The sequence below is a fragment of the Talpa occidentalis genome, unplaced genomic scaffold, assembly GCF_014898055.3.
Source record: "Talpa occidentalis isolate TD23 unplaced genomic scaffold, MPIMG_talOcc4v2.1 talOcc4.12, whole genome shotgun sequence".
In the NCBI taxonomy this organism is placed as follows: Eukaryota; Metazoa; Chordata; class Mammalia; order Eulipotyphla; family Talpidae; genus Talpa; species Talpa occidentalis.
Window position 1 is genome coordinate 100,007,923 of NW_023601212.1, and position 27,462 is coordinate 100,035,384.

Sequence of the window (27,462 nt, forward strand, 5' to 3'; positions counted from 1 at the left end):
AAATCCTTGAGGAGCCTAAATTCATATTTAAGGGATGGAGGGAGGAAGTTTAAAATTAAAACTCTTTTGAAAGGATGACACTGTAAGCTGAGTAGGCTGAATAAAGAAAATGTGAATTCTAAACTTCCATTTCAAAAGCACTGAATTTCTAGCGGGATCCCAGGGAAGCAGGAGAAAGAACACTTGTCATTTGTAGTCTGGGACGTACTGTGAGCGTGATGACGGCCTTCTAATCACATGTCTCGGGGAGAAAAACAGCTCCCCGCAGAGAAAAGCCACTGTAACCCCAGGATTCTGAGGGGAACAGCGAGAAGCAGGTCGACAAGGGCAAAATACACTCAGTATCGTGTGTCTCGTCCACAAACCCACACCTGTCTTCCATGCGGCTCACGTGGCAAGGGAAGGCTTTAATGCAAATGGTGTTTGTGACCATGCATTCTCAGCAGGTAGGGCCACTGGGGGTGTTGGGTTTTCCTTGTGGTTGGAGGAGCCTGGTGCATGTTGTCACGGGCTTGGGGAGGGCCAGGCAAGCTCAGATGATGATACCAGGTGTCAGTTCTTTTCTTGCACCAGAAAGAGGGGCCCATGCTGCACCCTCCTGACCTGGGAGCTACCCTGAAAAAGATGCAAGAAGCACTAACATACTGAGCTCCTGGCACATCCTGCTGTTCCACAGGCCCCTTTCCATGCATTTTCTCACTTAATCCTTCTAATAAGTCCCCAGTTTGGCAAGGTGACCATCCTCATTTTAAAGCTGGAGAAACCGAGGCTCAGAGGCCTCAATACATCTTGTCTAAAGTCAAAGTGATAATAGATAGGAGAGTCAGGCTGTGGCTTCGGGCATTCCTGAAGATGCCAGCCCCATTACTCCCATACATGTGGCCTCTGTGTGCTAAGGGATGCCCACCGGGTGGAGACCAGCTGCTCTCAGGCGCTCCCACGGCAAGACTGCTCAAAGTTCCCAGCATTGGATGTCACCAATTTCTGTACATTCATTTAGAACACATGACTAAGGCGTTACACTGAGGGTCACTCCTCCCCAGTGCTGAAGACACCAGCTGTGTGGGAGCATGTCTATGTGGGTGGCCCCCTCAGCCCCACGTGGGCATCCTGCCTTCATCTCACTTATCTCCAGGACTGTGCGCAAACCACACTGTAGGGAGAATCTTAGACCCATGATATTTTAAGGAGCTGCATTTGCAACTCCATTTGTAACACCTATTTGCACACACCTAATTACAGGCTGGTCATTAAAACAGATCAAAGGATGAAGGACAGCAAATCAGCATCCACGTTATTGTTCATCCAGCAGACAGCAGCAGTCTCCCTCGGCCTTCCGAGAGATTCCACGTCCGGGATTTCAGCCGGACACAGCAGTGGGGCCTTCATGGAGAGGACTTCAGAGACCCCAGGATCAGTGAGTCTGAGGGTACTGCAGTGCTAAGAACAAGAGCTCAGGCTGGGGACATCCAGCGGGGACGTCTGGAACATCAGGGGAGCTCCCTGTGTCTCCAGAGCACAAGCTGAGCTAATGGCTGGGAGACTTGCAGAAATCCAAGGTCACCTGAAAATGAGTCCTGGGCTCCTGCCCTCTTTCACTACAAGTTTGTCAGTTTATTGCCCAATGTATAGCTTCCCCTGGCCAGGAGCCCTGTGGTGCCCTGATGGGGCTGCCTCACTTTCTCCTTGATGCCTGTGTATGCCAGCACACCCCGACTTCCCACTGTTTCAAGGGGTGCTCGCATGCCATGAACACCTTCTCCTATGGAAATCTTCTTAAGGTGGGAATCCAAAAGCTCTGAGGTACTCTTTCCTTCTCTTTCCAAAGCCTACTGAGATGACCCCATCAATTCTCATGGCTGAACACCACATCTACCCTGAGGTTTCCAAATGTCTCACTTCTGTGTCAGATGTGTGCACTCAGCTGCCCCCCCCCCCGATGTCAGCCTCACCCAAGTGTCCCCCAACATCGCAAACATCAAACCTATAACTCACTTCACCATCTTTTCCCTTAGACCCAGTATCGGTTCCTCTTTCTATTTCTGCCACCCCGTTACTTGAATCCGTCTAGAACATTCCAGAATGTGAGAGTCCACATTGCTTCTTCACATCTGCACGTCATTCTCAACCTGCAAGTTCAGTGGATTCTCCTCCCACATCCCAGCTCACAGTTCTGTTCACTGCCCCAAGAAGCCACCCTCTCACCTGCAGCGGCCCTGCCCGATGTTCCTCCCAGGCTCCTTCCACCGCAATCCATTCTCCACACTGCAGGGAGAGTTATCTTTCTAAATGGAAAATTTGATCCACTTCAATGGTTCCCAATTGTCCTTAAAGTAAAAGCTAAGCTCCTTAGCTGGCCTTAACAGAGCCCTGAGTTATCTGGTCCTCACTTATCTCCAGGTTCATTGACTGTTGCTTTTCCCCATCATCATCGATAAACTCACACAGGAGCATGTGCGTGCAACGACCCAGCGTCTGTCCCAGGGACACTCAGTTTCCGTCCCTCTGGGCTGCCCAGCTTGCCAGTTCTTGTACTGGTAGGAGCCTGGCATTGATGGCATCCATACATGCTTCAGCCCTCTTCAGCGTCTATCAACATCCCAATAACACAGCAGGTGCTAAATAAATTATTGCTGGAGAAATATGGCAAGATAGCAAGGAAACTGCTTTCTAGTTTTCTCCCTCCCTCCCACCCTTCCCTTAAATTTGCCAGAATCCAGGCCTCCCTGGTGGCGCAGCTGTTGAGTGCTGGGCTGCGAAGCTGCCCGCAGCCTGTGCAGCACCGGTTCGATCCCCGGCCACCGGCGAGGGTCCCACATGGCATACAGACCTCTCCTGTCTCGCCCACTGCTCCCCTCAGCAGTGTATTTCATCAGTCTGCCTGTTCTATTCCCTGCCCTGGCTCTGGTGAATTCTCTCACCCTCCCGCGCTTCTGACTGTACCCAGTGCTTGTATAAATAAATACATCTTTAAAAATGAATAAATAAACAAATTTGCCAGAATACTTAGACCTATCATGTGCTCAATTCCAGTGGTTAACTTTAGAATAAGACTCTTAATACATCTGAATAAATGAAAGCGTTTGCGTTCCTGGTACGCACTTTCACCCTCTGCTCCATCATTTTCCCCTCTCTTTTCATTATTAGCCTCTCAGGAGTCCTTTGGTTTCGATAACTGCAACCACCTCAAACCCTTTTTGGAACTGGAGATGGGATAAACACAGCCACAAAATTCAAGCAACTCTGGCCACCCTCAGCCATAGATCCCACCCCCCCAAACTCTGTCCTTTCTGAACTGCCAGAGACCTTTAAAAGTTGATTAAAACATGATCCTACACGTAAGGGAATACAAGTTACCCATCTGGAAGATAAGCCTGGGACAGGAAGGCCTTTCGGTAACATTGATCTAGAAGAATAAAAGGAGCCTGTCGCTTTATGATAATAGTTTACAACAGCTTCACGGTGATTAATAATTGCATTTCTAGAACCCTGGCCTTGCAGAGATAGGTCCTGTTTACATTCTTCCTGTCACTCACCAGGAGGCTAAGGGACTTGCTGAAGGTCAAGGCTGAGCACAAACCTTCTCTGTGCAGACTTCCCCATCATTGCTAAGCGGAACAGGGACCCCTCTCCTCCCCGGGGCCCTCTCATCCTTGTTCCCACCAAATGCTCCTGGCCTTGTGCTGCAGTAGGTCCTGCTGTCTGAGCCCCCAAAAGGCAGACCTTTAAGGACAAGGAATCCTTTTCCTTATTCTCTCCTAGAAAAGCACATGGTATAGAAGGAGGGAGGGAGCGTGTGAGCGAGCAGGCCAAGGGGTGGTGGGAGGCCCTGGCCTTTCCTCATTCAAGTTCGATTCACTCCTCACCACCCACAGATGTGCTCAAGTTCACGGCACTGACATCGCCCCTGCAGGGCAGTTCAGATGAGGAAGGATTATAGTTTTAAGAAAGACGTTATCCATATCCTTAAATAACACCAACATTGGCCTATTTAAGTCTTTGTGGTCTCTCTTGGCTTCTAGAAATTTCTGTGATGCTCGGGCCTGTCCCATCCCATGGTGTCCAGGTGATCACTCAAGTCAAGGGAGAGGGGAAGACAGGGGGGGAGAGGTAGGGGACGGGAGAGAGACACAAGGTGGAGAATAGGAGAGAGAGGGGAGCAAGACAGGAGGGGGAGGGAGGGGTGAGAGAAAGGGCCAGAGAAGAGCAAGTGAGGAAGAGAGAAAAATAGGGAAAAATGACAGAGAGACACAGGGTGGAGTGGTGGGGAGGGAGGGAGAGAGTAAGGAAGAGGCCCATACTCAGATTTTCCAGAACATACTGTGTTACGACATGAGCAATAACGGCCGGAAGGTCTGTTCCCTAAATGAGCAAGGTCTGTCCTGAAGGGGTCTAGCACCCAGGTGCACCCTGCGATGCCGTGATGGGGCAACTGCCTTTCCCCTTCCTGAAACTAAAATGGACGGATGTCTTCTTTACCATCCTCTTTCAGAATGATGAATAAAAGGTTAATATATTGACTGCTAAAAATAAAGGCCTTCCCATAACTCTCAGGAGTCATTTGGTGTAGCTGAAAGGCTGGGTTAGAAATCTGGTCAATGGATTCTTATTTTTTGAATACTCGGGATTAAGAAATTTTCAGTGTAAATAAATATGTGACTTAGCCATGCACGAGGGGATACACAGGCACATCCCTAGAGCTACAAATGCACTTGGCACGTCGCCCAGCAAAGAGCATGTTTCGACCAATAGACAACCACAGCTGAGGGTCTTGGTGACTGCAGGCTGTGCATTAAAATGATTGAAAGTCAATACTTGGTTGCAGAATGTGCTGTTGGTCCATTCAATGCCTGCCGAATTTTTATAACATATCATTCCTATGACTCCCATTTCTGCATAGTCCAATTAACTGCACACGGGTATATAACTGTTTGTCTTGAGGGATCTGTTAGGCCATTAGTACTAAATTATCCACTAGAAAGCAAAATGACATTTCCAGACCCATTTCACTTATGGCCACAGGTTCCAAGTGAGGTCTTTCTGGCAGACTCTAGAACCCTCCCGCACAAGGAATCTGTTAGGCAATCTGTCACATCAACATAGCTAGGAAGTGTGCACCGTGCGATGCTTCAAGGAGAGAGTCCAATAGACCATGAACTTTTAATGAATGAATTTTCACAGTTTGCAATCTGGCGTGCAGTTTTCAAAGTTTTCCTGTGGAAAAGGAATTCGACTTGAGCTCTCTGTTTGCCTAGATTTGATTTAATTAGAATGACAAAGAGTGAAAATGCATTTTTCACTCCTGCAACATGAAAACCAGAGGGGAAAAACAATCCCTTGCTTATTAGGATCCTAGGCAGGGGACAGAAACCCAACCATTACCTCCCCGCTTGGCAGTGGTTTAGAAAATCAAATGGGACATTTTTAGCTGCCATGAAACTCCTCCCCTGCATGGGCCATGTGGCGAGAGGACACCAGTGTGTAAATAGCATCCATGTGTTCCCTTTGGTTTTCTTCTAGCCCTTGTGAGATTCTAGTCTTTAAATCAATATGACATTTAGCATAGCTTACACAGCAAGTCTATCTGGCTACCTATGGTAAACATAATTAATGAGAATGGTCATGCTAAACAACCAGACGTCCTCCATTTTACAGACGAGGAAAGTAAGCTGAAGTCAAGGACTGCCATTCTCTCCCGTCCTGTCCCCAGTGTGCCTCCCTCACCACTCAACCAGGAGCACATTAATTTATATTTGTGGAAGATGGAAAGTGTCCCCCAACTCCTTATCCCTTCTATGCCACTAGGGTGGCAATGGCCTAAGAATTTCTTTTTAAGTTTAAGATCTATTATTTCATGAAAACAACATGATTTAAACCAAATCCCCTACCTCTCTGAAGTGACAGCAGTTGGCAATCTTTAAAATTTTGACAAATTGTCTAGAAACCACAGTTTTTGAAACACATACAACATGCAAGATGCCATTTTAAGCAAGGGGGATGATAAATAAAATCAGCCTTAGCTTCAAAGAGCTCAAAAGCAAAAGGTAAAATCAGCCATGGTAGTCTGACAGGTAGTCTGACCACTAATGTCATCATCTCATCCTTTGTTTACCTCCTTTTATTAGCTCTCCGAGGGTCATACTTAATGGGATAAAGGGTTAATTCGCACCCACACTGTTGACCTCGATGCTTTAGCTTCAACCCAGAGACATTTCCCCTGAGCTACAGGTGCACAAACACAATGGTAGACCAGATATCCCCATGAAGTGAGCACTGTGGTAGACCAGATAGCCCCACGGGATACCCTATCAGCCCTAAAAGATTATTCAGAAAGTCTCACCACAAACTCATTCCTGCTGACTCACCTCCCTCTACACAATGTACCCCCAAATCACCCTGACACACCAAACTGAACCTCTGGAGGTCACTCTCATTCAGCCTTCCTCCGCCAGACCTCCCACATTCAGCCCACAGCTTTGAGCATCTCCCCTATGTCTCTGCTCCATCTCTGGTCTTCAGAATAGCTCGCGTCTGTCTGGAATGTACACAACAGGCTGCTGACTTCTCAGCCAGCTTCTTTCTGCCTCACATCCATTCTTCACTCAGCCTCCAGAGGAACACATGGAAAATGAAACTCTGACCACCCATTCACTCCCGTTTCAAATCTTTGTATGACTCGCATATTATGAATGGCAAAGCCTCGGCCTCCTGGATCTTGCAGGCACACCAGTATCCTGCCGGCTCTCCTCTTGCATTTTACCCTCTAATCAAATGAAATTAGTTTCCTTCCTTCCCCTGGCTCACCACATTACTGTCGCTTGCTCTACACCGCAGAGCTGCCTTTTTTCCCCTTCGACATTTTCCTCTTATTGTGCCTTTGGCCTGGGACATCACTATCTGAGCCCTTGAGTGGCTGGGATGTGCCAAGCATGGTGCCTGCACTGGTGAACCAAGTTGAATAAAGGCGATGCCATTTTTGCTCTTGAGGAGGCGGATCTGAGAGGGGGAACCAATAAAACCAAGCAAAGCAATGCACGCTTGGTTTTAACTGTGGTCCATACCAAGACAGAGACTGCAGAGGGTGCAGTGAATGAGAACAATTTCTTCACTTCACATTTAGAAGGTATTTGGATACCTCTGATATAATATATATGTGTGTGTGTGTGTATTCCTGCATGTAGGTATGTATACCTCCTTTTATAAGCTATACATAAGACAAGTACATTACACATTATATATATGTATGTCTATGTGTGTGTGTGTGTGTTTGTGTGTGTGTACACACTACACTAGGATCTTCCTGAGTATCAACACTGTTCTAAACATCACTTTTGGGTCTCACTAGGACATACATGGGCATTCAATAATTGTTAATTGAATTAATGGTGGATGGATGGATGGATGGCCAAATTAAAAAATGGCTTTATAATTGAAAAATCTTTTTTTGCTATCATGTCAGTTTTATAAATCACTGATTAAAATTGTGTCCTTGGTAACAAGTGCATCTTAGAGGCTCTCATCTATAAGCTTGTGAGAACATCTTCTACCTGTGGGAGAGAAGTCACAGCGTTCGCTGGGTGTTTTCAAGCGTTGTTAAGGCTCTTGCTCACATCCTGGAGAGGTTTTCAGAAAGGTCCTTGAGCACTAGAGAGTCTCCAAGGATAAATGCTTCACAAGGAACAAGTAAAATAATGCAAAACCTCCTAAATGAGGTATCCTCGGCCGGGCCGGGGCATGGGGAGAACAGCAGCAGAGAAAACCTTTTGTATAAAAGAGGAGCATTTTAGTTCTTTCATTTTGCTCTGACAGTGGCAGGAAGGGAGAGAGGGGCGTGTAGGGGAGAAGAACAAGAGAGTCCAAGCAGAGGGAAAATGGACCTTCACAGTTTGGAACTGAATGGGATTCGGCATGAGGAGCACCCCTTCTTTGCTGTGCTAGAAGAGCTACAGGGGCCCCCGAGGTCTACGTGAAGTCAGGGGGCAATTTCCCATGGATTAACAGGTTCTACCCAATAAAATCTTGCCATTTTTTTAAAGTTCCCACCCGCTTCTCCCTCCCCCAACCCCTCTGACAAGCAGCATAGTTTTCACCAGGTCTAGGAATTGCATTTGCTGTATTTTGCCAGTACATGCTTCTTGGTTATTTATATTCCACAGATAAGTGGCACCATCCGATACTGTCTTTCACGTTCTGTCTTATTTCCCTGAGCTTTATCAGTCCCAGGTCCATCCATTTTGTCCCCAAAGGCTCCATTTCATCATTTTCAGCAGCCGGCTGGAGGTGTCCTGCAGAACTTAACCTGCAAGGCCTTACCCCGGGGCCCTCTCCAACGAGGACCTCTCAGGGCAGGGTCAGGCCCCCAGTCTGCGGGAGCACCTGTTCAGAAGCTGTGAAAATCTCCCCACCTCGGCGTCTCCCCAGGAAAATGAGCTGGGATGCAGGAAGGGGGCAGATTTGAAAGCACATCCTGGAAACTATCTGAGTTGCTGGGAATGAGAGAGAAAAGGTAGCAAAGCTGATGTCACGGACTCCTCAGAGACTTCACGGTGGGGGTGGGGGGGCAGGAGGGGGCTGGTGCTCTCTAGGGCAGGACCAGAGTGGATCTACCCCCAGCAGAGATGCCAGTGTGTAGCACACCCCCCACAGCACCACAGAGCCAGGCAGGACACCGAGAGGCCGCGCCAGCAGGCAGTGGGCCTGCTCCATCCTCCATGGCTGCCGCCCATCCTATGAGAGCTGGTGAAGCAAGATTCGAAGATAATTAGCCTTAAGGGCTCAAAGGGCTTGGAACCCCCGCCCGTGAATGCCTGGGCTGGATCTTGACGTCCTTCTGGCAGCTCTCTGAACGGTCAGCCCCAGCAGCTTCTGGGGAGGACACAGTGGATGGTAGCCCTGCTGCTAACAGGCAATGCACCCAGCCACCCTGCACGGAGTCGGGTGGGGACCTTATTCACGGAAGAGGGGCCCCCTTCCCAGGACAGGGAGGAGGGGGCGCTCTGCGGGGCGCAGACCTGGCGTGCACCCGGTGGGCTGCGTCCCTGCAGCGCGAGGACAGTGGGTCAGCGCTGAGAGTAGGTGAAGCAACAGGTGCAGAGCTGCGGAGGCTGCGGAGGGGGTGGGGAGGGGGGAGCTGTGTTCTCCCCAAAGCCACTCACAACTACCTGCTCCTTTCTCCTCCTCAGTCCTCCCTCACTGGAAAGTGGTGGCATCAGATTTGCCTCAACCTGACTGACCTCGGTGGCCATCCACTGGGCCCCACCGCCCCTCCCTGGCAGCTCCAGGTACACCCCCTGCCTCTGCTTGGCCATTACCTGCATGCACGTTGTCGCCGATGCCAGTCGCACCTGCGCTCCACCTCAGGCACCGCCACCTTCCGGCGGTTCTCACATGGTAACCGCCTGATCTTCTGAGAACGACCCTCCAGCCACTGGCCCATCCGCGCTGCTCACCCCTCGCCACCCACCAGGCCCAGGTCCCTGGCCCTACCAGTCTCTGCCACCCTTCACACGCCTTCTCTCCCTCGCCTCTCAGACCCGATGCCAGAGGCCAGGACAGCGCAGCCTCCATCCTGCCCCTCTCAAATTCCCCTGACAAATCCCAGCCATGGGCTGGCCTCACCTCATTTATACATGAGACATGAGGACCCACTCGATCTGCTCACCCTGACCTCTCCACTCCCTGCTGTGCCCGCTCCTGGCATCATCCTGACCTTTTCCTTAGAACTGTCTCAAGCAGACCAGACAACGGTGGGGCCCACACAGACAACACAGGTGAGCTGCTCTTGGACCAGGTGCCACTTGGCCCACTTGGGTGTGGTTGCAAAATGGAAAGCAGGGGCCTGGGAGCAGCTCCCCGAGAAGGGGGGAGGCGCACCCGGATATGTGCCTGCCTGTCCATGAAATGTGAGGACTAGAGCTGCTTGGGAGTTGCTTAGCAACTGGCAGGCAGGGTCTACGCGCACACAGGAAACAGCGGTTGGGGAAACCATGATCAAGGAACCAGGGAGAAGAGGTTGCCTCAAGCCCGCTCAGCACCTGCCTCTGCCCAGCTGCAGGTGGGCGGCCTGGCCCGCGAGGCCTGGGGAGGGAGCCGAGGAGGCAGCGGCAGCTCCTTCCCTTCAATCTGGGCACTTGTTCCAGGGTCTCATGGGGGCCTGGCAGAGCCACAGCCCGAGGTAAGAGCCGCTGCAATTTCCGCTCAGCTCACGGTGTGTTCATCACGCCTGTCAGGTGCAGGGAAGGTGAGCTGCTGTCCCGACAACCAGCATGCGGGGTGGGCGGTATCTACGCCTTTGCGCCTGCATCGTTCCTCAGAAGCTGGCGGGTGTGCCATCTGCCCCGGCTGTCCTGGTGCCTCATCTCCACACCAGCACACGGCCGACCTTGGGGAGAGCACAGCCTGGGGCTGCAGGGAGGCATTGGTGGGTTGGGGCGGACCCAGCTGCCCTGGAGTGTGAGCGTTTTGGCAACAGAGTCATCCTATCAAAATGGGCTGGATTAATTTCCATCTGGGGTGGTCTCCAGGACACCACTCAACGCCACAGAAGCTTGAACTGTTCTTAGAGTGAAGCCACAGGCAGTGAAAATGCACAAGGAAGATACCCTCACCACTTGCCTTCCAGCCACCTCACTGTTGCCTGCAAAACTCAGCCAATATTTACAGGTAACCAGCCAAGCACTGAGCCCAGCACTGAGAGCTCAGACCGTGGGGAGACCTCAGACAGCGGGGAGCGGGAGCTGCTCCTGATGTCTGGGGACTCCCATGGGTCAGCCACTGCTGGGACTGAGCTCAGTCATCTTCCACCGAGTGGCTGAGCCTGTGCTTCCAAGCGTGAGCTCCTCAGACCTGGGCTGCTGCCAGCCTCGAGTCAAAGGGGCCGAGAAGTTAAGGCCAGAGAGAGATGGTAGTGACTTTGATCCGTTCGGTAAATGCTGAGATGGCTTCAAAACAGGGACAGCAATGGACGCCTGAGGATCCCCATCACGAGGAAATCTAGCCAGTCCGACATTTTTTCCTGAATCAGCTTACCACCGTCCACGCAGCACACTGGACACGCCCCGTGAAGCTAGAGGCAAGAGCCTGCCATAGGGGCAGCCTGGTATGAGAGCCAACCCCACCCCTGCAAGCCCAGGGCTTGAACACACATCCCCCGTCCCCGAGCCTCAATCCCCTCGTCTTTAAAATGGGCGCAACAGCACATCTCTCACAGCTTTGTCTTGGGATCGAACTGAAGCAGTGAGCAGGGCATTCGAACTTTCCTGAGTGCCTGTGATGTGATTACTGGGTGGTCATCAGAGTGTGCGGCCCTTTTTAATTCCTTTCCCACTGGCTAACATGGAAGACATTGACATGGAATTGACAAGCAGTCTGGTCTTGATGAGACAAACTCTCTTAGTCCGAGTATTTTCTGGGGTGAATAGCAAAGGAATCAGCCTTAGCTACTGTTTTCTGACACCAGAGCAAGGGAAAGCAAAAAAAATAAACAAATGGGACATCAAAATGCAAGGCTTCTACCCAGAGAAACATCAATGAAAAAGGCAGCCCACTGAGTGGGGAAGACATGCAAACGCATTGGCCACAAAGAGCTGATGTCCCCAGCACGCAAAGAACTTACAGAACTAGAAGGTAATAAGACAGACCACCCAGTGGGAAAATGGGCAGAGGGTCTGAGTAGACCCATGCTCACCAAACATGATATATGGAGGCCAGCAGGCACATGCACAGCAGGTCATCACCTGTCACTATTAGATAAATGCCAAAGCTCAGGTGTGAGCACACCTGTGAGAAGGGCTGTTCCCCCAAAGTCAAGAACTGACAGTGTTGGGGAGGATGCGGAGGGAAGGGAAGCCATGGGCACTGCAGGTGGGCGTGTGAATTGGTGCAGCCATCATGGAAAGCAGTGTGGAGACTCCTCCAAAAAAAAAAATGAAAACAGAAATCCCATATATGCAGTCATATCACTTGTGGGTATTTACCTGAAAGTAACAGACATCTTTAATTACTAATTCAAAAAGATATGTGCACCCCCATAGTTATTGTACCCAAGAACTGGAAACAACCTCCATTGAGAAATGGACAAAGAAGATGTAGTGTATATACAGAATGGAATATTATTCAGCTCTAAAAAAGGTGAGATCCTGTCATTTGCAACAAGATGGATGGATCTAGAGAGTATCATGCTTATTGAAATAAGCCAGACAGAAAAATGGCTAACACCGTATGATTCACGCTATGTGGTATCTAAGGAAAGTAAACAAACAGATGAACTAATTAAAAAAAAATAAACTTGTGGGCTATAATAATACCGATTAGTCATTACCGTGAATGAAGTCAAGGGTATTGTTATCATGTGATGTTACTGAAAAAGATTTTTTTTTCATTAAAAGAGCCCAGGCCAGGAGGCTCAGTTCCTTACCCTGTCGGTCCTGCATACCATCTACGGACGTGGCCAGTGGGGCCTCCAGGAGAATGAGGACTCCTGGCAGACCTCACCAGTGGGGCTGAAGCAGCACCAACGGGTTGTGAAATATCCTTAATGATCAAATTAGATGCTGACCAAGCACCACTTACAAGGAAGCAAAAAACGACAATGAAAACTTGGACTTCGAAGCTGCAAAGACAGAGTCCAACAGAAATATGTTCTCTGTGCTTAGTTCTGCACAGACACTCTTTAAAAATAAAATTCACTTAGCTTCAGTGAATACAACTAAATAAAGTCAGGAGGGAAGGCTGCAGGAGGGAATTACTGCAGCCTGGAGAGATGCGGCTTTGGGAGACGGGTCCCGTTACAGGAGAGAAAACGGCCTGTCCATCCACTGACGTGACTGTGTGATCTATCTCCTCCCAAAATAGCGTCTGTGCAAAAGAGGAGAGGAAACGATCGCCTATTAATTTGGTTTTTAAGTCCAGATGAAGAACCTTGAAAATAGCCAAAGAGCCAAAAATACTGCATATCTCCACATTCAGAGGGACTGTTTCTTCTCTCTATATATAGCGGCTCAAAAATAGACATCTCTGGTGCTGGGCTGGTGGGGCTGCAGCATGATTATGCCCGTCGACTGTAGGGAAAACTGAAATCGCCCCACGTTGTCCATGTGCACTTAGGGTCAGCATGTCAGCAAAGTGGATAAAGTGACCCTTTCCATTGTCCTAATCTAGTCATTCACCCAACAAATATCCCTGGAGTTACCCCTGCATCTCAGACGTGGGAGTCAGTTTGGGGGGATGGGTTGTCCATCTTTCCTCAGGCAACTTACAGTCTGAGAGGCGTATTGACAGCAAAAAATACGAATTAATCAATCGCAATTATGATAGGTGCTGAGAAGAAAATGGACATGGGGGTGGCCCTTGTCTTCCCCCCAAGAAAATAATAGGCAAACTTGGATCTGCTTGTTACATAGAACATACTAAGGCCAAGGGGGGAAAAAAAAAAGAGGGCAACTGTGCAAGATACTGGCAAAATTGCTTAGTGCGTGTTTTTAAATCTGCAATTCTGCGTCATGCATGAGGGAAATAAATACCTTTTTCTGGAAGCCATACCAGTGAAGGCACTAGGCTGCAGCTCCCAGGTATTAGGAGTTTACAGCTATTGGTGGCATAAAATACGGTAGCAGAGAAGGCTTACAAGGAAAGTAGTTTCACTAACAATTCAAGATAATTCCTCACCATTCCAACAGCCACTTTTAATTAGGGGGCTCTGGCGTGACCAGCGTCAACACCACTCTTAAAACACCATTTTAAGGTACACCATTTATTGAATGTTATTAACCTGCATTTATCTTTTGAACCAGAGGGAAAAGAATGCTTATTTCTTTTTTTAAAGCATTGGCCATAGTTTCACGATGTCCTTGTCTGTTTCCAAGAGTCGGAAGAGTTTCTCTCCACTGCCTTGAAAATGGAGGTTACAGAAAAACAGACAAGACACAAGTTAGCTATCTCTCATTTGCTTGCGACCCCTTCCTCAAGAGAAGGATCTGAAAACAACAAAGAACGTGGACATTGTCCTATGGGAGGTTCAGGGAAGTTCAGGGTGGGAAGATAGTGGCAAGAGAAGTCAGTCTGCGTCATAAATGATTCATAAATGTATGTAACTTGGGAGTCAGATAAGTAGTACGTTCGAGTAAGTCCATCAGCTATTTGACAACCACCATCCATGCAGGTGCCAGTTCCTACGCTGATTAAAACTAGTGAGCTGCACTCAGGTCAACAGTGTTCCAGGGAACATAAAAATCTTGCGAACATTATGATGGCAGAGTTAGATATACTGATTTACAAGCAGTTGCCCACAATAGGTGTTAGCAGATCCATCAGGAGACAGGAAATAGGATCAAAGGCCAAAATACTTGGAAATGGCTAAATACCCCAACAATCTATAAAGGGGCTAGGGGTAGACACTACCCACCATGAAGTCACCAACAGGCTGCCAAGTGACTCTCAAACAAGGATGTGGCTTCAGTGGATGGCTTGACCCACCTGAAGGAATAAAGATGATCCAAAAGAGGCAACATGTGTTCACCATGAAAAAGTGATGGTGAGCTGATCCCCCTCCATCCCTTAAGGTCCTGTAGGACTCGCCCTGACGTCTGACCGATGGGCTGAGTGATGCTGGAGGATGAGTGTACGTGCTGTTGAGACAACCGGGAGACGTGGACTCAGAGCTGATTCATTGTTTACCCAAAAGTGTTAATAAATGGACAGCCGCATATGTGCATGTCCAGCTCTCCCAGCAGACTTCACAAGTGCTGTGGAAGCGGGTCTTCTGTGTGGTTAATCAGTTAACGTCCCAATCACCTGGCACACAGAAGAACTTAATAAACGCCGAATGAGGGGTCATCAGCCACAATTTGCTGGAGGAGAAGAATTAATTGAAATAATGTACGTAGATATTCTCTGAAATATAGAAAATGCTTATTTTTGGAAACTGGGCTATTGGAAAGCCAAGTGTGTGTGTGTGGGGGGGGGTTACTGTGTTGGGTGTTTTCATCAATAGGGAACAGAGATGTATTGACCTGAGAGATGTATTGATCACATCTACAGATGGCCCCAAACTGCATCAGCAAGCACAGTGATGGAATCATGATTCAAGATCACATGTATGGGTTGCAGAAAGGCTGAATTCTGTTTCAGTAGCTGCTTTCTACGTGCCAGGCACGATGTATTATAGATATCGGCTAATTAAGTTAAATAATACACAAGCCATACACTGAGGCTTCAGCTAAGGGCAAAGGAAGCAACAGGCTTGAGAGATAAAATGATGGTCTATTTGAGGAAAGCTAAGGAGGCTTGATGATCATAAAAAGGGGAATTGGGTAGGGAACCCAAGCCAGCAAGAAAGCCCTGCCCACTGAGGTCCACAGGAGAAACACGATGCCCCTCCACGCTGACCATGTCCTAATCTCAGAGCCTGTGGGTCTGTAACCCTACATGGCAAAGGGACTCAGTTAAGGACATTGAAGGTTGTACCGTGTTACTCAGATGTGTTCAGTGTCATGCAGTTGTCCCTAGAAGAGGTCAGAGAACAAGAGGATGTGATGACAGAAACAAACTTGGACAGGTGATCTCTGAAGATGCAGGAAGAGGCCATGAAACCAAGCAAGGGGGCAGACTCTGGAAACTGGAAAGGGTGGGAAAGTGGGTTCTCCATCGGGGCCTCCAGAAGAAATACCACTCTGCTAATGCTCTGCTCTTTGCCCCGAAGCAGATAGTGGGTAAATAAGAGAAATAGCTTCCCAACAACTACCACTACTCAGTCATGGGAGGGTCACCATGGAGCCAGCCAAGATCCCAGGACTGTGTGGAAAGGTGACCCCAAAGTTCTGCACCTACTTCATGACTTTGTCTCCCACTTTCCACTCAAGCTGTCTCCACAGACACATTTCAGCATTTGGAACTTGCTTGATGGTAATTAAAATCCAGTAGCAATCACAGTTGGCAATCCAGAAGCTGCGATGACATTTCATAACTAATAATTGAATAAGCTCTTTAATCCCCCCAACACAATGTACCTGCCAAAGCAAGAGGAGGAAAACACGTCCTCCTCCTCCAGGTGAGCTGCCCAGGGCAGGTGTCCCTCCCTGAGCGAGTGTGTCCCAGATGCAGGTATGTGGCATGTCGATATACTGCTGGGATCAGACGGTCATGGTTTTGACCGCTTCCTTTGTGATATTTTCATAAAGGTAATAATCTCTGCAAGAGAAGCCATGGCCGTCTCGTTGGTGTGTTGAGTCAGACTTCAGATCATCAATGTGTCTCAAAGAGAGAGCATCCTACATCGTACAGAATAACAGCAGGCCTATGAAGGAGCCTTGAGCACTGTCTATGGAGTTCAGGGAGTGCTCCTCACATGGTAGATTTCAGGACCTCAACACCTTCCAGGTAGCAGGAACAGGGATGAGGATGAGGATGAGGATGAGGATGGTGAGGATGGTGATGGTAACAAATTATTGAAAAGTGTGTTAAGCGCTTGACATATATCAGCTACTGGAATCACAGCCCTATAAAGCACCAGAATCACTCCCATTTTTCAGGTGAGAAAATCAAGTCATAGAAAGCATTCCTTATTTGAATAGACCTCTGTCATCTAGAACAAGGAAGAATCCTATCAAGAAACAATACGCGCAGCTTGGTAAATATCACTCTCCTTGAGATATCAGGAGCAGAGCTCCCAGGTAATAACGATGACTGCAAATCCATTCAGTACTAACCATGCACCTAACACAAGGATGTCCAAACATGCCCTCCTGAAGTTCTCACATCAACTGTATCAATGTTCAGCGTTACCCCCATTCTGCAGGTGAGGAAACTGAGGCACAGAGCGATTTGCTCCACATCACACAGCTGGATAAGGGGGGCCCTATGTGGCTTTGGGGTCTATGCCTTAAATCAAGATAGCCTACCAGCTACCAACTCACCAGAAAAAGATTTGAAGTGGCAGCTTTACACCCTCCTGAACATTTTTCATCATTTGCACTGAGTGAAGGAGAATTTTGATCTTTCAATGCCAATGAATGAAGTCCAGGTCTCTGCCTGGGCCTGCGTTTTGCCCCGGCCTGTCCAGACCAGTCGGCTGACCGTCGGTCGGCCTGTCTCCAAATCGCTCCAACTTTAGTTGCAGAAAGTGTCTGAATGAGGTTGTACTTATTCGGTGTTCAGAGCTACTCTCTGCAGCACTGACCATATTTCAGCCATGTGGGAACTGTTTCCCACAGGCTGGAGGCTGCCGTTCGCGTGACAAGGAGAAGAATGGAGTTGTGAGGTGCTGATGATAATGAAGTGCCCGGTTGGCTCTCATCACCGGGGGTGCCGGGAGGCCTGCCAGGAGGGCCGCGCACACTCCATCAGCAGCCGGCACATCCATCAATGAGGCCAGACATTCACTTTCCAAGATTTAATATGGAAATACTATACTTAAAAAGATTTATATGAAAGTCTCTCTCCCCATTGTTACCGGGTTTCTGTGCCATGCCACAGCCTATCAAGCCTTCTCAAGTCTGCGCGGCCGCAGGGCTGACCTGTAATGACCAGCTGTCTGGAGCTCGGCCCACCATGCACACCGGCATCACAGAAACTCACTTATTAAGTGAGGAACAAGTGGGAATGGTGCAATGACAGAGTTGGTGTTAGCAGGTCAATGGAAGGAAGCGGAACCTCACAAAGGACCCCCAAGTGCTCAGAGGTCAGACCCAGAGAGACAGAGCCTGGCGTCCTGGTGGGACTCACCTACCTCCCTTAGCTTTTTCTCTTTGAGATGACCAGGACTGTTGGGATTTCCAGAACTCTCAAATTAAGTCTCAATTGCAATAGGTACACATGAATCTCTGTCTGTCTGGGGGATATGTGTGTGTGGAGGGGTGTTCTCTCCTTCAAAACCCACCCTGGGGCCTCCCTGGTGGCACAAGGGGTTAAGTCGCAGTCACTGCAGCACAAGTTCTATCCCTGGGCAGGGAGCTACCCACACGGCGCGGCAGACCTCTCCTGTCTCCCCGCTGCTCCCCTCAGCAGTGCATTTCAGTCAGTCTGCCTGTTCTGCTCCCCACTCTGTCTCTGGTGAGTCTTCTCATCCCCCTGCACCTCTGGCCTGTACCCCAGGTCTTGTATGCATAAATAAATAAATCTTAAAAAAGCCCACCCTGCCTTTCTCTACCTCCCAGGTGCTCCTACCCTTCCCCCTCCCTCCTGTTTCTCTCCTTTCTCTCCCCTTCTTCTGGCCCCCCTTATTTTTTCTTTGTATTCACCCATCTCTTCATTGCCCATCTTGCCTGAGACAGAGACAAAGAACTGCAACATAAACTACGATACAATTGAAAATGCCACCCAGTGTCTAAACAGCAGGGACAAGAAGCACATGAAGTCCCCGCCACAGCTGCCAGGGTTGGGGGGACCGCCTGGCGGGCACCGGGCTTCCTTCGGGATGTGAGTGCACTGAATGCTACTAAATCCACTGAATTGTGCACCTTAAAATGGTTAATTGTATGTTATGCAAATTTGCCTCAATCAAAAAAAGTAAAGAGTAATGGTGATTAGCTGCTTTATTCCCCAGGAAGGGAGGGAATTTGCCGAAGTGGGAGTGATTTTGCCTCTCCCTCGCTCCCTCGCTCCCTTGCTCTGTCTCTCCCTCTCTCTCCGTTGGATCTCCAGGTATCATGAAGAATACAGAAGACAAAACAAACTCGCCCACTAAAAATGGCTACAGAGCGCATTCAGGTGGTTTAAAAGCAAGCAGGATTTTCTTAATATATAAAAACAAAAAGAGTCGAGAGAAGGCCCGTGTGACTGATATCAAGTGCGACCTCTTCCAGAGGGTCGTGGGGTTTGCATCACAGCTTCTCTAAAGAGTCAAGACACCCGCCCTCCAGGACCCCCAGCAAGTCAGCCAGGAGACGGCAGGGGGCAGAGGAGGCGGGGAGCCATTGACAACTGTAGCTCATTCTTGCCGACACGGGCGTGTTCAGGAGAGGACCTTGGTAGAATCAAGATCTCGATGACAGGACGATGATTTTAGACTATTTCTCTCCCCGTACGGCCCTTCACACTTACAATCGGAGCCAAAGCTCCCCCTCCAGACCCACCGATGCCCTCCTCACACCCACTTGCATTTGGGAACACGCCCCAATCCAGCTTCCCAAGCTCGAAAGACACCCCGGCTAAACAGCCCAACCCTGCTGTTTACTCCAACTGCACTTTCATATTTAAAAAAATAATATTTTTGAAAATAACCCTGTCATTTCGTTGTCACAATAAAGGTTCTCTGTTCATTGATGGGGATTAGGAAGAAATTTAATAACAGAAGGGAAATACTAAACTCACCCCTAGCTTTATTACCCAAGGGGAAAGACTTAACATCGTAGGGTGCTTCTTTCTGTGTGGCCCTTTCTGAGTGTTGACTTCGATGCAGTCACCATAAATGTCTATAAATAGCCTGTTGAAAACAAAAATGCCATCACACCCAAGTAGAGTTGCGCTCCTTGCTTGTTGCATTTAATCGGTTCCCAGGAACATGGTTCCATCTCATTAAACATCGTCCTCGGGCATCATTTATAACGGCTGCAGGGCCGTTTCATCACGGGCGCCAAGAGAAATTGTAATTTGATTTTCCAAATCCCTGTTGTTGGACTTAAACAATGCTGCCATGGAAACCCTGTAGCGAAACCTGTGTGCAAAGCGATACCCCTGTCCCCCCATCTCTCCCCACCCCTGTCACACCCACACCGTCCTGACGCGCCTTAGGCTCCTCAGTCTGGCCACTGTGGACATTCCGGGCTGGAAACCCTTGTGATCGGGGTGCCCCGCTTAGTGGGGGTTCCGCAGCGTCCCTGGCATCGCCATCACCCTGAATTTCAGAAATCCACAGGGCTCCGTGTCCCCGAGGGAGTGAACGCCCCTCTTGAGAAGCCCAGGGACGTCAGCACAGAAGCGAAGCCCCGGGGGAGCGGGACCTGTTCCCACAGACGTTCAGACCTGCACCCACAGCACCCCATCCTCCCAGGGGCGGGAGCCGAGGCTCCCTGTGGCCTCCTTTCTGCCATCCCCTATTGTAGTTTCCTCCTCCCAGTGACCGCCCACTCCGTGCTGGGGACACTGGCCAGACCAGCCCCTCCAGCCCCTCCAGCCCCGGGCGCCTGTCCCTCGCCGCCTCTCCTCCGGCCTTAACCCCCGTGGCCAGAAGGCCCCCCTCTCGCAGGGAACACAGCCGACATATGAGCCGGCTTCTGCACAGCTCGCAGCCTTCAGCGGGTGGACTGCTGGCCGCTCATGTAAAAAGAGGGGTGCTATTATCAGAGCGCAGCAGAGGTAGAGGGCAGGAGGCGGCAGTGACCCGGGAGTGGGGAACAGGACATCAAAGGAGAGGCCAGAGCAGGGCAAGGCGGGCAGGGGAGGGGGCGAGGGTGGGACATGCTACCCGCTGCCTTGGTTTGCAGCAGAAAACCCTGGTGTGGGGATGACAGCCCGTCTATTGAAAACATGGGGGGTGTCTCTCTGGGGACCCTGTGTCCACAGCATGTTACCCCAACGGAGTTCTGGTCCTGACAGCACCACTGTCCAGGGGCTGGAAGCCTGGGGCCGTGGGGACTTGGGGACACAGTGACATGGGGACACAGTGACACGGGGACTTGGGGACACAGTGACACAGACACAGTGACACGGGGACACGGAAAGGGGGGACACAGGGGCGTATGGGGGGAGGCTCTCTCAGAAGGCGACATTATCTCCTCGTTACACAAAATGTATCTGAGCTCATGACCATAATGACTGTGTCAAAGTTTGCCAGAAATCTTGTTAAAAAGAACATTTCTTTCCCTCTAAGAAGCATTCCCCTGACAACAAAACTCTGATTCAAAATTCATAACCTCCTTAAAAGCGACTTCCCGGGATAAACCCGCGCGCTGCTCCCCCCGCCAGCGCCTGGCACGCACGCCGGGCACTTGCCTCATTCTCACAGCTTGCCCGACTGCCCTCTCTCCGCCCCTCGACGGCCCGCAGAGCACTCGGGGCTCTCTGCCCACAGGAACGGCTCCAGGTGAGGGGCAGGGGGCGTCCGCCCGCCCCTGGGAGGACAGCACCCCTGGGAACCAAGCCGGGGGTGTCCAGGGCTCCCCAAGCCTGGCTCGACAAGACCCGCGGCGCCTTCTGTTTATCTGAATATGCATTTATCTCCGTGTGCTGACACCGGCCTCTGCTGCATGGACTTCCAAACTGGAGTGGAAGCGACGTTGTCTATCACGTGGCAATTAGCCAGTAAGGACCGGAACAATGCAAACACCGAGGCAGGGGACGTTCAGATGGCACCACGGCCCCTCCACCTGCAGGCTCATAATAAGCCGCCTGGATGCAGGGCTGGTCCTTTTCAATGACGGCGCCGTCCGTGTACCCCAGCACCAGGCAGCCCCGCCCCGCACATCAGCACTCAGAGCGAAAGACATCTCGTCCCCACCTGCGCCACCTCTATCATCTCCCTGAGCGCCAGCTCTCCGGCCTCTGCAGTGGTACTGGTTCGAAGGCTGTCGATTGTGCAAGGGAATGGGAGAGAAAGAAGTAGCAGTGCAAGGTGGGGTCTTTCCTACAAGCAAACCCCAATACACCAGGAAGGAGAGATGTGATGAACTGGGCCTGCTGGTCGCGTGATGTCTAATAAGTACCCCCTTTGGGTGCAGCTAAATCTCCAAACACTCGCTTCTACCCTGATGCATTTTTTAAAAGATTTATTTATTTATTTATACAACACTGGGTACAGTCAGAAGCGCGGGAGGGTGAGAGGATTCACCAGAGCCAGAGCGGGGAGCAGAACAGGCAGACTGATGAAGTACACTGCTGAGGGGAGCAGCGGGCGACAGGAGAGGTCTGCATGCCATGGGGACCCTCGCCTGGTGGCCGGGGATTGAACCGATGCTGCAGATGCTGCAGAGGCTGCAGGCAGCTTCGCAACCCAGCGCTCAACCGCTGCGCCACCGGGGAGGCCCCCCCAATGCATTTTTTAACCCTTCCTTTAATGGCAAACATTTCCCAGCTTCTGTCTCACTCCGAGCTCACCTCTTCTTTGTTCGTCCTTGATTCGGAAACCCTCACCCGTTCATTTCCTTATTCTTATTGTAAAAGTAATACGGGTTCATCACAGCAAACGGTGAAAGTGTAAAACTATATAAAGAAGTAGTGGGGGGATCTGCTCTTAATCGACTCACCCAGGGGCAATCACTGGCACAAACTTCGCTGTATTTCCAGTCTTGGCTGCTATGCATTTGGAACACATGTGAGAAATCACTGTACATATAATTTTGCTGAAGGTCCATTTTTGTTCAGCTGCGGGAGAGGAGAAGAAAGTAAGAAATTCTCCTTTTCATCGATTGCGCAGAGTTGAAACCCCCACGCAGAGGGGAGAAAAGGACAGTGAGGCTTTGTGATTAATCTGAAACCAAGATTAAAATCCTTGTTAGCTGCCAAACAAGGAAATTAAGTGATTGTCACTAACAACCTGAAACAGCTCAGTGGGGTCCATTAAGATTTCTAACAGCTCGGTGAAATCCAGTGTCTACCTGACAGCCGGGAGGGGAGGGGGCACCCCACTTCTTCGCTTTGATTCTCTGTCTGTGCATTAAACAAGCAAACTCTTTACTGATGGATGGTCCGAGGAAGTCGAGCTGACCTCCGCCTCCAGTGAACTCAGCCTGAGATCGTGCCTGTTCGCCGCACAGCTTGTCTTCATAATCCGAGATAATAAGAGTTTCAGAGGCTCAACCAGGCAAAAGCGGTTGTGTGCACGCAGAGTGCAGAACACAGGAGCTGGCGGGGAAGTGTCACGTTGCCGGTGAGGAATGAGGGGGATGGCTACCTGTAGCTAACCCAGATGTGCAGGTGCGCTCTCTGCTCCTGACGCACGCGGGAAAGCATCCATCTGAATGTTTTCTGAAATGATATTGGCAGGGGGCCCACATTAGCTTCAGCGACTCCAGCGGTTCCCTTGCGAGGGAATTTGGTTCCAGAAATTAGGTGGAAACGCACCTGAATTATCTTTTGCTATTTTCACTACTTCATAGTCCTACTTTTCCTTCAGCGTTTACTGAGTGGCCACGAGGCAGAGGTGAGGGAGGGCGAGGATGGACGTAGCAAATGGACATAACTGAGCCCCGGGCTCGAGGGCTCTCAGACCCTAGCACAGGGGACGGGGCAGGGGGCAGAGGAAAGGACTCCACGCAACACAAACACATGCCTGGGAGACATCTCTGGATGTCACTGAGTGCTCTTGGGAGAGGACAGCGGAGTTGGGCTGGCCAAGTAAGTCGAAGTTGGTGCTGAAGTTTAGCTAAGTAAAGATTTCAAAAAACATTTACAAAATTAGAGAGGCATCGCCTTGTTTGAAGGGAGGTGCCTGGCAAGGACAGCCCTGGGGACGGTCTGGACACTGTGTGTGGTGGGAGGGGGGTCACGGTGAGAGGTCTGCACATGGTCGTTGGTTCTGGAAGAAGGTTCTATCTAGATCCCTGCTCCTCCTCCAGAACGACTCTCCTTGGGGCTCCCAGCAATGGCAACACAGTGCTTTTCCACGTAAGGCTCTTCCAGATTTTAGGTATAATTGAAGAACAAAACACCAACAAAGGAAAGTTGGCCCCTATCTCAGAAAGACAAATGGTGACACAAAACTGTAGATAATTCAAGGCCTTTCTGGTGGCCCAAGAGGTTAAGACGCAATCTATGAAGCTGTCCGCAGCCTCTGCAGCACGAGTTCAATCCCCGGCCAGGGGGCAACCCACAGGGCACAGCAGACCTCTCCTGACTCGCCTGCTGCTCCCCTCAGCAGTGTGTTTCAGTCAATCTGCCTGTTCTGCTCCCCACTCTGTCTCTGGTGAATCCTCTCACCCCCCACCTCTGGCCTGTACCCCAGTTCTCATATGCATAAACAAATAAATCTTAAAAAAATGCAGACAATCCAAATTGGATAGCTCCATATCTCCCCTCCTTTATTGCTCCAGATTGTAAACACCCGAAGAGCAGCTGTTGCCAGGCTTCCTCCGTCGTGAGTGTCTCCCTAAGAGACGCTATTCTGTGCCTGCCCCATGATGGCAGTGGCTTCCTAACACGCATGAGCGACAACCGCCCTGGCTCAGTGTGGGCCTACTGTGTGCTCGCGCTAAACCTCCATCACCAGCTATAAAATGGAGAAAATAAAAGTGCTTGGCTCCAGAGGCTCACTGACAGCACGGAGCATAACAATGTCCAAAAAGTGCGCAGCAAGTGCTCTTGGCTTCATCACCTGGTGAGATAAGTCGAAGGGAGCACCTTGCATCCAGTGTGGCTGGTTTTAGGCCTTGGCCTGTGCCTTATTTAACCCTGGCCACGTAGTCACTTCTCCACTTATCATTCATGTGTCAGGTGTTTCCTGAGCCCCTCTAAGGGTTAGACTTACTGGTGAAACTTTCTAATATGGAAAACACACAGGGCTGCCTTGCAAGAGTGGACTTGACAGGCCTGTATCATTAAAGAAAGCAGCTGGGAAGGAGACTAAACACACATCCTCTTTATGAACAGGCAAATAACCAGGCTCATGGCCGGGTAACTGGAACTCTTATTTGACGGTGGATGGAGACAGGACGAGGCACGAGACCAGGAGGGGGGAGAGGGAAGGGGGAAGCTCAGCGACGACAACAGGGTGGACAGGGGACACCTGCACTTCAGGTCGGGGCTTCAGACTCCGGGTCCTTCCGAGCGCACAGAATACACTGCGAGGGACAGACACCCGGGGGGCCTGACTTCTGTGTCTCGGAAAGCAGAACTGAGAAGAACAAACAAAAGAAGGAGCGAGGCAGGCAGGCGGAGAGGGGCCTCGTCCCCCGCATCCTGGGCACACCCCACCAGGAGCCGCTGGTTCGCAGACTGGTTGAAGGAGGCACCTTCACTCCTCAGAGGCTGGAGCTCTCGAGACTGGCCGGCGGGCCCTGGCTCGGGGGAACCCAGGGCTTGCCAGGGCTGTGTTTTGATGTGGAGAAGCCGGAGGAAATAAATCCACCTAATGGAAAATTACAGAGGCGCTGTTCTTTCTTTGCATAAATGAGAATCTCAACAATTTGGTTTTGAGGACGTCGCTGCACGTTGTTGGGAAAAGTAGACACAGCTCTGGTTGTCGCGGGAGGAGATGATGAGCAGGCAGGCGGCTGGAGGCCCGCGGCCCCGCGCAGCACACCTGTGGGGCCGTCTCTGGAAGAGCAGTGGCGGTTTAGGACGGCAGCGCCGGCAGGTGCGCACACTGGGGTCTTGTGCTGACCACTCGGCCACAACAAATCTCAAGCTCCTGATCCAACCAAGGTCCCCGGAGGGAGCCCATCTTCCCCCGTGGACGCTCGGCTTCAGAGACGCGCCCCAGCTTTTCAAACCCACGAGGCCCGGGAGCTGCTGCCGTCCTGGCCCAGCAGGACCACCCCTCGTGCTTCTTCCCTCACTCGTGACACAGGGTCTGTGAGGTCGGGGCTCGGAGGTGTAACAGCAGGTAGAGACGGAGCAGGTTCTCTCTGATTTGAGCAGACAGGGTAAAGGAGAAGTCCTGCAGCCCTCGGGGGCTTTTGCAGGCTTTTATTGGTATTTTACTGGGTACACGGCAGGCAGCGGTGCCGGGGGGCTGGGCCTCCCAGCCCCCAGCAAGTCTTCACTCTTTCTGGGCTCTCCGGCCTTCTCTGGTGGGCTCTGCTTCTCTTTTGCTGTCTTTTTTGCTCTTGTTCTCTCTGCTTCTCTGCTCTCTTGGCGTCCCCGCGACGCCGCCCTTATAAGCTCAGTCTCTCAGCCCAGGTGCACCCACTTACGCATGCCCACACCCCACTGCAGGTGCCCGCCATCAGGCGTGCACTCAGGCCTGCAGGGATCCATCATCCATCCTAATGGCAGGAGGGCAGAAAAGCCTGATGCTTTTTTCCTTACCCTACAAGGGGTGAGCTCTGAGCTGGACTTCTGGGGTCAAAGCCGGCTGCACCACAGTCGGGTGGGCTCATGCGTGTCGCTGAAGCCCCTGAGGGCTTCTTTGGTGCATTAATTAAGTGGATGCAGTGGTAGATCTTCCTCCACAGCGGGGATTCTCAACCTCAGCTCTGCCGACATCCGGGGCCAGAGCCCCCTTCATCCTCAACACGGGCTGTCTGAGTGCATCCCTGACCTTGCCTGCTGGATGCCGGCGCCCCACCAGCCCCTCCCACGGGGACAGCCAAACACGTCTCCAGCCGCACTGACGGGTTTCCCCTGAGGATGCAACAGCCCTGCTGCGAACCACTGTCCTGCAGAGAGGTCCTGAAGAGAAGGTCTTGATTGAGCAGCGGGCACAGGCATCTGTGGGGTGGGAGGCCCCAGAACACGGGGTTGTCACCATGTAGAAGACGGTCCTTCCACAGCTTCCCATGGTCTGAGGGCTGCCGCCTCCTGTGCCCTCTCCGCAGGATCCGTGGTGTTTGTGCCCCTTCCTGCCCAGAGACCCCGCCTCCCCGCCGTCCATGCAGGAACACGGGCTCGTCCGTCAGACACGGCTCCTCACCTGTACCCGGGGGACCCAAAGCTCTGCGGTCCTTGCTGGCTGTCTGCTCTGCTCCTGTTGGTCACAAGTTTCCCCCAAAGGTAAAAATGACCAAGCGCTGAGGAGCCTCAAGTGCGGGGGCAGCAGCCAGTGTGGGTTCGTAGACTCGCGGGTGCGGCCGCGGATGCACTGGTTATGAACATGTGACCCAAAGAGAAACCTTTATTTGGGTCCTGCTATTCGAGTGACCACATCAGACATTCCTGGGACGTCCCCACAAAGACAGCCTCTCTCAAAACCGTCACCGTTTAGAAACCATCTCGATCACCAGTTGTGTCTGATTAAGTGCAAGAGCAGAAGCTCTCACCTTGAAAGTCTAGGCTTGATATTTGTAGCCGGCTGAGAATCTTGTCTTCCCAGGCATCCCTTATCAAAGATAAATGTCGCTGGTGATCAGTAGGTCACTCTCCGGCATGCAAGTTGTCGTTGCCAAGCTAATACTGGTTTGACCAAGAACGTCTGTCCCACGGTCTCGGCAGCTGTTCACGCGCTCAGCCTATTTTCTACAGGGGAGTTCAAGGTCAATTTCTAAGTGACAACACATTCTTAAGTGTGTGGTTTGCTGTAGCTTTTCTCAATAACCTTACACTTGAATTATCTTACGGTATTTCATGATGAATTTCCTCTCAAAGTTACCCGCAGGTACATTCCGTGACGGCACTAAGAACCCCCCAAAGAGAGACTAAGCAGATGCCAGCCCCCCTCAGCAGGCAGAGAAAGCAGGAAGCTAAACTGGAAACACAGAGTGTCCTCATGTCCCAACCGAGGATCCGGGTCCCTGGCGGGGTCCAAGCCACCTAGATCCGTGGCCCATCCACGCACGTGTGTGAAGTTGGTTGGGTATGTGTGGCCAGCATTTTCTTGTAAATGGAAACAAATTAGAACTTATCCAAGTGTTGGTGAATCTTTGTTCCGTGACTGTG

The 27,462-nt window shown here is 50.8% G+C and overlaps 1 protein-coding gene across 1 annotated transcript in view; it reads right to left on the reverse strand.

The window, feature by feature from the left end:
• The window catches only part of LOC119241953 (uncharacterized), a 1,281,278-nt gene that overhangs the window by 638,198 nt on the left and 615,618 nt on the right, over positions 1–27,462 (reverse strand). The gene's annotated exons all lie outside the window — the stretch shown is intronic.